The sequence below is a fragment of the Penaeus vannamei genome, chromosome 11 (assembly GCF_042767895.1).
Source record: "Penaeus vannamei isolate JL-2024 chromosome 11, ASM4276789v1, whole genome shotgun sequence".
Classification (NCBI taxonomy): Eukaryota; Metazoa; Arthropoda; class Malacostraca; order Decapoda; family Penaeidae; genus Penaeus; species Penaeus vannamei.
This window is the reverse complement of record NC_091559.1, coordinates 40,188,361-40,195,817: the sequence shown is the minus strand read 5'-3', so window position 1 is coordinate 40,195,817 and position 7,457 is coordinate 40,188,361.

The window sequence follows — 7,457 nt, the reverse complement described above, 5'->3', positions numbered from 1 at the left end:
ATATGATGCTCTCTCTCTCTCTCTCTCTCTCTCTCTCTCTCTCTCTCTCTCTCTCTCTCTCTCTCTCTCTCTCTCTCTCTCTCTCTCTCTCTCTTTCTTTCTCTCTCTCATTCTCTCTCTCTCTCTCTCTCTCTCTCTCTCTCTCTCTCTCTCTCTTTCTCTTTCTCTTTCTCTCTCTCTCTCTCTCTCTCTCTCTCTCTCTCTCTCTCTCTCTCTCTCTCTCTCTCTCTCTCTCTCTCTCTCTCTCTCTTTCTCTCTCTCTCTCTCTCTCTCTCTCTCTCTCTCTCTCTCTCTCTCTCTCTCTCTCTCTCTCTCTCTCTCTCTTTCTCTTTCTCTTTCTCTCTCTCTCTCTCTCCTCTCTCTCTCTCTCTCTCTCTCTCTCTCTCTCTCTCTCTCTCTCTCTCTCTCTCTCTCTCTCTCTGCTCTATCTATCTATCTATCTCTATCTCTATCTCTATCTCTCTCTCTATCTCTCTTAGTCCACCCATGTATCTATCTATTAATCTATCTATCCATCTATCTCTCTATCAGATCTGTCTATCTAACCATTCATATATATATATATATATATATATATATATATATATATATATATATATATATATATATATATATATATACATATATATATATATATATATATATATATATATATATATATATATATATATATATATATATATATATATAGAACAAGAAATAATCTCCATGAGAATGAAGTGATAGAGAAAAAGATGAAAGGTAAATATAAAAAAAGAGACAAGAGGAAGACGAACTATAAACAAAAAAGACAAGATAACGAACAATAACAAAAAAAAAGGCAAAGAAAAAAAGAAGAAAAAAGGATGAAGAAAAGTGAATAGATATGTAAAAGGAAAAAATGATGAACCAAAATTCCCCCAAAAAATTGGTGAAGAAAAAGAGGGATAAATATGACAAAAGGAACCAAAACAAAATAAAACAAATAAGAAAAAAAAATTAAGCAACGTGGATAAATACGACAAAAAAAGAACAAGGAGAGGAAAAAAAACAGAAAAAAGAAGAAAAAAGGATATAGAGAAATGGATAAACATGACAATAAGAAACAGGAAAACGAGCGGCCAGCGAGGAAGACGAGGAGGAGGAGGAGGAGAATAAGAAGAAGGAGGGGGACGAAGAGGATGAGAAGGAGGAGGAGGAGAAAGAGAAGGAAGAAAAGAAGGAGGAGAAGAAGAAGAAGAAAGAAGAAGGAAGAAAGGAGGAGGAGGAGGAAGAATAAGGAGGGAAGGGGAGGGAGGGAGGAAGAAGAGACGAGGAAGAGAGAAGGGAGAGGGAGGGAGGACGATAAGGAGGAGGAGGAGGAGGAGGACGCGACAGAAGGACCCCGACGACCTTCTTCGGCCAGATCGAAGACGCCCCTCCCACTGGGTACACTCGCCCCCCCCCCACCACCGTTACCCCTCCTCCCCCTGACTGCCAGCCTTTCTTCCCGTCTTCCTGAACTTTCTTCCTTTTCCCTTTCTCCTTATTCCCTCCTTTTTTTTCTTCTTCGTCTCTTCCTGTTCATTCGGGGTATGGTTTGTTGTTGTTTTTTCTGAATTTTCTTCCTCCATTTTTCTCTTTCATTCCTTCTTCCTTCTTCTCTCTTTATTTTCTTCCTGTTCTCTATCTCCGTCCGTCTTCCTGAATCTTTTCCCCCTTCCTCCCCATCCTCATCTTTACCTTTTTCTGCTTCCCTCCTCCCTCCTCCCCATTTCTCCTCCTCCCTTTTTCCTCCCCCCTCTTCCTCCTCCTTCCACACCTTCCCCCTGTTCTCTCCCTGCTCCCTTTTCCCCCGTCTTCCTGAACCTCCTCCCCCCCCCTTCTTCCTCCTCCTCCCTCCTCCCTTCCCTCTCTTCCCTCCTTCTCCTCCTCCTTCCCCTGCCCCTATCCCTGCTCCTCTTCCTTCCTCCCCCTCCCTCCCCTTCTCCCTCCTCCTCATCCCTGCTCCCCCTTCCTCCCTCCTTCTCCTCCTCCCCTCCTCCTCCTCCCCTCTACTCCTCCATCCTCCCTCCTCCTCACCTCCCTCCTTCCCTCCTTCTCACTCCTTCTCCACCTTCTCCTTCCTCCTCCCCCCTCCCTCCTCTCCTCCTTTCCTCCTTCCTTCTCCCACCTTCTCCTTACTCCTCCCCCCTCCTTCTCTCCCTCCTTCCTCCTTCCTTCCTCCCCTCTCTTCCTCCTCCCCCCTCCTCCTCCTCCTCCTCCCTCCCTTCCTCCTTCCCTTCATCCCCTTCTCCTTCCTCCTCCCCCCCTCCTCCCTCCCTCCTTCCTCCCTTCCTTCTCCACCTTCTCCTTCCTCCTCCTCCTTCCTCCTTCCTTCTCCACCTCCTCCTTCCTCCTCCCCCTCCTCCTCCTCCTCCCCTCCTCCTTCCTCACCTTCCCCTCTTTCCTCTCCCCTCTCCCTGTCTCCTTCACACCCATCCGCCTCCTCGAAGCTGACTTCCGGAAAACTTTTCTCCTCGTTCCTCTTGTGTCTCTCCTCCTCCTCATCTTCCCTCCTCCTCCTCCTCCTTCCTCAAGTCTCTCCTCCGTCTTCTGTCTCTCATTCTTCTGTGCATCTTCTATGTATACACTGTATCACCGTCTTCTTCCTCTCCCCTCTTCCTCCTCTTCTTCTTCTTTTTTTCTTTTTCTTCTTTTCTTTTTACTTTTCCTTCTCCTCCTCCATCTCCTTTTTCTTCTTTTACTTCTTTTTCTCCAATGCCTTCTCTTCTTCTTCTTCCTTATTTTTTATTTACTTCTCCTCCTCCTCTATCTCCTTCTTCTTTTTCCTCCACTGCCTTATCTTCTCCTTCTTCCTCCTCCCACCTCCTCCTCTTTCCCCCTCCTCCTCTTGTTTTGTTTTTTTTTCCGTTCCTTCACTTGCTCCTGCCTTCGCGTCTTCTTCTTCTTCTTCTTTTTCTTCTTCTTCTTTTTCTTCTTCTTCTCCTTCTTCTTCTTCTTTTTTCTTCTTCTGCCTTCTCCTTCTCCTCTGTCCCCCTTCTCTTCTGTTTTCCTTCCTTCCTTCTTTTCCTTCCTCCTCCCCCGTCCTCCTCCTCATCCTCCTTCGCTCATATTTCTCCCTCCTCCCGTCTCCTTGGCCGTCTTCCAATCGTTTCTCTTCCTTCCTCCCTTCTCTTCTCTCTTCCTCTTCCCTCGACCCTCCTTCTGTCTCTCCTCCATTCTTCCTTCTTCTCCTCTTCCTTTTCGCTTCTTCCTCTGCACCCTTCCTTCTCTTTCTTTGGCCTTTATTCTATTTTTTCCTCCTCTTGTTCCTCTTCCTCTTCTCTCCTCCCTTTTTATTGGCTCTCCTCCAGATTTTCTTCCGTTTCTTATTTTCTTTTCTCCTTTCTCTCTTTCATCTTCCTAATTCCTCTGAGTTATTTTTCTTTGCATCTTTTCCTTCTTTACCTCCTCTTCCATCTCCATCTCCTCCTTTTCCACCTACACCTCCTCTTCCTCATCTTCTTCTTCTTCCGCTTTCTCCTCTTAATCCTCCACCTCCACCTCTTCTTCCTCTTCCACCTCATCTTCCTCCCCCTCCTCCCCCTCCTCCACCTCTTTCTCCCTCTTCCTCTTTTCTTCCCCCTCCTCTTCCACTTCCACCTCCTCCCCACTCCTCTTCCTCCTCTTCCACCTACTCCTCCCCCCTCCACACCCTTTTCCACCACCCCCTCCCCTCCTCTTCCTCTTCTTCTTCCTCCTCTTCCACCCTACTCCTCCCCTCCACACCCTTTCCACCACCCCCTCCACACCCTTTTCCCACCACCCCCTCCACACCCTTTTCCACCACACCTCCACACTCCTGCTTTCCACCACCCCCCTCCTCCCCTCCTCCTCTTCTTCTTCCTCCTCTTCCACCCTCTTCCACTTCCTCCTCCACCCTTTCTTCCACCCCCCTCCTCCTCCTCCTCTTCTTCTTCTTCTTTTTCTTCTTCCTCCCCCTCCACCTCCCCCCCCTCCTCCTCCTCCTCCTCCACCTCCACCTTCTCCCCCTCCATCCCCTCTTCCATCCCCCCTCCTCCTCCTCCTCCTCTTATTATTATTATTATTATTATTATTATTCCTCCTCTTCCTCCTCCTCCTCCTCCTCCTCCTCCTCCTCCTCCTCTTCCTCCTCCTCCGCCAGCCTGGGCCCTGCACCAACCAGCTTTATTGATTCCTCAGATACTTATTAACTCCGAAGAAGCAGAGTGGGCGAGAGGGGAGGGGGGAGGGGGGGGAGGGGAGCGGAGGAAGAGGATGGAAGATGGAAGAGAACGGGGAAGGAAGAGGGGGAGGAGGAGAGGAGGAAAGGAAGGAAGGGGGAGGAAAGGGAAGGGATTGAGAGAAGAAGAGAGAGAAGAGGGATGAGGGAGGGGGAAGAGTAAGAGAAGGAGAGAGGGAGGAGGGAAGGAAGAGAGTGGATTCAAAGAGAAGAGGAAGAGAATGGAAAGGGAGGGAGAAGGAAAAAAGAAGAATAGAGGGGAAGAGAGGAGAAGAGGGGAGAAAGAGTGAGAAAATGGAAGAAATGGGGGAAAAGGAAGATGAGAGAAGAGAGGAGGAGGAAAAGTAGAAGAGGAGGAAGTGAGGGGGAGAGGGAAAAAAAGAAGAAGGAGTGGAAAGAGGAGAAGATAGGGACAGGAGAGAAAGAGACAATGAAGGAGACGAGAAAGAGAGATAGAGGGAAAGAAGAATAAAGGAAAGGAGAGGAATGAAAAGAGGGAGAAGGGAAAGGAAGATATGATAGAGACGAGAAAGAGTGACAACGGAAAGAGGAAAGAAGGAAGTGAGGAGAAGAAAGGGGAAGAATAGATAGAAGAGAAGAAAAGAGGTGAAAGGGGGGAGAAAAAGACGTGAAGAAGAGAAAAGAGAAGAAGAGGACGAAAGAGGGAGATAGAGAAGAGGTAAGGAAAGAAGGAAGAAGGAGAAAGGGAGGAAAGGAAGGGGAAGAATAGGAGAGGGAGAAGAAGAGAAAGAGGGAGAGGAAAAGAAAAGAGGAAGAGAAAGAGTTGAATAAGATAGGCAGAAAGAGGGAAGGAGAGAACGAAGAAAGTCAAAAAGAGGAAAGAGTGAAAGAGAAGACAAAAGAAACGAAGAAAAAAAGACAAAAAGAAAGTATTAAGAGAGAGAAAAGGAGAAGGAAGTAAGAAGAAAGAGACGGATAAGAACGAGGAATAGAGATAATGGAAAATAGGAAGACGATGACAAAAAGAAAGACAAAGAGAGAGAGAAAAGAAGAGAGGAATGGAAAGAGGGAAAAAAAGAACGATTAAAGGGACCATATACAAAAAAAACAGAAAGAGATGAGGAAGAGAAGAAGAAAGAGAAGAAGAACAAGAAGAAGAAGCAGAAGAAAAGGGAGAAGGAGAAGACGGAGAAGGTGGAGGAGGAGAAGAAGATTAAGAATAAGAAGGAGAAGAAAAAGAAATAGAAAAAAAGGGAGAACAAGAAGTAGGAGAAGGAGAAAAAGACGAAGAAGAAGAAGAAGAGGAAATAGAAGAAGAAGAAGAAGAGGAAATAGAAGAAGAAGAAGAAGAGGAAATAGAAGAAGAAGAAGAAGAGGAAGAAGAAAACTTCAGAGAATTTTTCCCCTATTTCCTTCCTTTCGTCAAGTTTTCGAGCCGCGGGTGAGATCCGAGCAAAGTGATGTTTTATGCACAGGACAAACTTCCTTTTTCATTACAGTTCAAGAATTCATTGTATTTCTTCGTCTTTCTGTTCCCCTCTCTCTCTCTCGCTCTCTATTTCTTTCTTCCTCTTTCTCTCACTCTCTCTCGCTCGTTAGCTCTCTCTCTCCCTCTCTCTCTCTCTCTCTTTCTCTCTCTCTCTCTCTCTCGCTCGCTCGCTCGCTTTCTCTCCCTCTCTTTATTTATTTATTTATTTCTCTCTCTCTCTCTCTCTCTCTCTCTCTCTCTCTCGCTCTCTCTCTCTCTCTCTCCTTGTCTCTCTCTCTCTCTCTCTCTCTCTCTCTCTCTCGCTCTCTTTCGCTCTCGCTCCTTGTCTCTCTCTCTCTCTCTCTCTCTCTCTCCCTCCCTCCCTCTCCTAACTCTCTCTCTCTCTTTTTCTCTCTCTCTCTCTCTCTTCCGCCATTCCCATTTTACAAGAGTTTGTTGTCGAGGTGAGTTTGCGACACTGATTTCCGGCGAAAGCTTCTGCTCTCACATTGTCTTCTAATTTTCTCTGCATTCAAGGCAATTACATTCTTCTTCCTCGATTCAAACATAGTTTCTTAGCAGTAGGAAGACATTTTTGATCATTAGAAGTGTTAATAATAAGCCCAGGTTTCTAAATAAGGAAAGCCAAAGTCTTCCCGGGGTGGCATGCAGACGACGCCTATTGGTGCTCTGGCAAAAACGATCTAGTTTTTTATTGTTTAATCATCGTATATTAATTATTGTTTTATCATCGTATATTAATTTATTCATGCGTGTCATAATGAAGAGACTAGTATCGTGATAATTATTAAACTGATGTTTCTGTGTTTTGTTAAAATCGGACCGGGATTATATAAAAAAGATATATAATAGAAAATTATATTATGGTATATAATAAAATAATATATATAAAATAGAAAACTGTATAATGATATATAATAGAAAATTATATTTTGGTATATAATATATATATATATATATATATATATATATATATATATATATATATATATATATGTAATAGAAAATTGTATAATGATGTATAATCAAAAATAACATTATGGTATGTAACTTAGATTATCATAATATTATATTATGAAATATGATACATGCCGGCCAGCCTTCTCAGAGACCGCCTGATCATGTGACCTGATCTGACCTCCCTTCGCTTCCGTTCATCTGTCCTCAACTGTCCTCAAACGTGTCTCATTTTCGTTGAATATCTTTTGTGCTTTGTGTTTTTTTCTACCACAGAGACACGCAGACACACACACAGACACACACGTACACACACACACACACACACACACACACACACACACACACACACACACACACACACACACACACACACACACACACACACATACACACACACAAACACACACACACACACACACACACACACACACACACACACACACACACACACACACACACACACACACACACACACACACACACACACACACACACAAACACACACACACACATACATATATACAGTATATATCAAAACACGTCAGAAACATGAACAAACGAACAAAATAAATTTCACTAGAAACTATACCATTACTAAGAGCTCCATCAAAAGGCTAAAGCTGGGAAATAACACAAATAATTTAATAAACAGAAGCGATATTAATGTGGGAAAAGATACATAGTTAAAGATACAGTAAAGATATATATATCTAATGTTAAAGATAAATTAAAAATATGTAGTCAGTTAGTCCATTTTTACACTAAAAAGGACACAAAATGCTTAAAGAAAGTAATAAATAGATGATGATGACGATGATGATATATATATACATACACATACAA